A 2,805-nucleotide genomic window follows, 5' to 3' on the forward strand; every position below is an offset into this window, starting at 1 on the left:
ATGTTAGCACACAATGCCCCAAACAATGATGAGGTATCACGAAGTATAATCAGCTCAAAAAAAAGAAAAAACTACAGACCACTTCCACGAAGGGAACCAAGAAGGAATTCAAAGCAGCAGCGGTGCATACGCCGTTGACCTGGCTGAACTAGGAGTCGATTGGGGTGCTGAAAGACCAGTTTGAGCAAAACTCGGTGTAACCTTTACACGGGTAAATGTTTTTAAAGACGGTATTCTTTCTTGGGGACCTTCGGTACAAAAATTTTTGCCTGCCTGCCTGCCTGCCTGCCTTTCTGCCTGCCCGCCCGCCAACCCGCCTGCCTGCCTGCCTGCCTGCCTGTCTGTCTGTCTGTCTGTCTGTCTGTTCATTGTGTTTAGAAAAAAAACTATTCAACCATTTATCGCATTCCGTACTCTACCCTACTGAAAATTCCTATACAGATAGGAACCGTATCATACGATGTTATTGGATACGGGTGATACAGCGATTACGGCCCATATGGGGATACAGGGATTACAGTCCGTATGGGGGATACAGGGCTTAAGGAGCATATGGGGCATATGGGGTATATGGGCCATACAGGAGTTATAGGGTTTGTGGGTAATATAGGTGATAGGGGTCCGATGAATTCTCCGGTTCCTGTTGAAAATCATGACGTAGTGCAAAAAAAAGAGAGAACGGTCACACAAAACCACACCATATAATTTTAAGAAAGCATAAACTAGCCCAAGAACAAGTCCTTCTGCAGAACATCCCCGGTACCTTTGGGCAAGTAATAAGGGTCCTAAGTAATGTTTGCGTAAGCATGATAATAACGCAAGGCCAGTTTATAAAGTGTAAAAATACGAATATGCCACAATGGGCAATTTAATGGTGCTTCAAAAGTGCAGTAGAGTAATAGGATGGGACAAAGTGTTGTATATGTAATGTAGTGTCGGGACCATGGTGTTAGATATATAAGGTGACTGAACGCGCCACTTCCCGAAAGGAGCGCGTGCATCGAGTTTATGACCATAGTTCACGAGTCCTCCGAGAGAGGGCGGTGGCACACTGCGGGCCATGTGCGGGCCGCGCTCGCTGCAAGTTCTCCTCTGGCGCGCGCGCGCGTTTCACTGTTGGTCGTGTTTTCGACTTGGCAGCTCATGTGTGTCTTTCGACAATGGGAAGAAAGTGCTTTGTACCACGGTGTAATACCGGTTACAAGTCCTGCGAGCAAAAGTTTTCTCTATTTTCAGCCCCGAAAGACGAAGCTCGCCTGAAACTTTGGAGACATGCCATTCCGCGGAAGGATCGGATCCTTAAAGCGTCGGACCATGTGTGTGAGCGACATTTCGAGCCCCGCTTTGTCTCAAAGACCTGGACGGCTGAGTACAACGGGAACGTCCTTGTGAGTGCCCCACGCCGAGCATGCCTATCTTACGACGCAGTGCCGTCGATATTTCCCGATTGTCCAGCACACCTCTCCAAACTGGTAAAACATCGGAAGAGACCAGCGGTCAGGCAGCCTGCCTGCGTTCCTAGGCAAAAGCGCTTTCATCCGGCAGATAGTACCGAAAAGCTGAAGAAGCAGATGACCCCAAGGTCAGTGACCTTGATCATGCAGGACCTTCATCCACTGAAAGCACCGATGCGGCTCCGTTCGAGGTTGGCGCCCTGGAAGTCATTCCGTCTGCCAAGGGGTCTCGTCAACAAGTTTTCAACAACTTGTTCGAGCAATCAGCCTCCGTAGTTCTTCCGTCCATATCATGGGGCTTTCACAGGCGGGACACTGATGGAATCCACAACGTTGCTTTTACTGAGATGAAGTGAAGCACAAGTCCCAAGGTGCGTGAACTGAGCACAGACGCCGCCACTTCTACAGAGAGCAGTCATTTGGTCACAACAAAGGTTGTTGACATTGACCAGAACATGCAGGTGTCTGTATCTGTGATGGGAAGGCGCGTATCAGTCGATGCGTTTCACATCCGGGATGACGTTGCTACTACAGAAGATGTCAAGACTTTTCTGCAAAGCTTGCATGAGATACCCATATGTGGCGGAGGTCCAAAGACAAGTGTGTATCCGCTGGCACATCCAGAGAGCGCATCTGTCGATGAATGCAATCGGTGGCGACACAAAAAGTGCCCCCTTCTTGTTCGTGGGAACAGCACATGCAACTGGTGCTCAAGTATATCTGACACACTCCGGATTCGCCAGAAGAGGGAGATGGACAAAAGAAACGGAACGAAACCGACCAAGCGCTACCGCTTCTCATCTGTACCAAGTAGTGACAGAATGCTTGCTTTCCACAGAGCAAGGAATGCGCTGAAAAGGTCCAAAAAACGCTTGTTGAAACGTGTGAAGGTTCTTAGGGAAGAGAAGAAGCAGGCCCAAGCAAAGATGCAAAGCATGTCTATGGAGGTGCTTAACGAAAAACTGGGGCACTGAAGTTAGGGGGGCACCCTAACCTGAAATCCCTTCACGCTATATATCCTGACGTGTTTCCAAATGACGCTTGCTCCGCATGTGGGGATGTATCCACGCTGGCGCACATGCTCTGGGAGTGCAAGGCAATGTACACTAACCCCAACACTACATCGGTCAGGTGGGAGGCGGCCCTACACAGCTCCCTCCTGGCCGACCAACTTTGGGCCGTCCAGCAGGCCCGCGGAGCGGCCGATAGGCTTGGCCTAATGGTCCCGACGTGGGAGTCGCCCGCTGCGCGCTGACGCGCGCCTTGCAGGACCTCAATAAAGTTTCGCAACCAACTGAAGCTGCCTGCACCTCAAGTGGAATTAATTAAGGAATGTGTGTCGGCTGCCAAA

At 50.2% G+C, this 2,805-nt stretch overlaps 1 pseudogene; it reads left to right on the forward strand.

Moving 5' to 3' along the window:
* The first annotated feature begins 1,063 nt into the window (after positions 1–1,063).
* LOC142786304 (uncharacterized) lies at positions 1,064–2,309 on the forward strand (annotated as a pseudogene).
* Positions 2,310–2,805: the final 496 nt, after the last annotated feature.

The sequence above is a fragment of the Rhipicephalus microplus genome, unplaced genomic scaffold (genome assembly GCF_043290135.1).
Source record: "Rhipicephalus microplus isolate Deutch F79 unplaced genomic scaffold, USDA_Rmic scaffold_22, whole genome shotgun sequence".
In the NCBI taxonomy this organism is placed as follows: domain Eukaryota; kingdom Metazoa; phylum Arthropoda; class Arachnida; order Ixodida; family Ixodidae; genus Rhipicephalus; species Rhipicephalus microplus.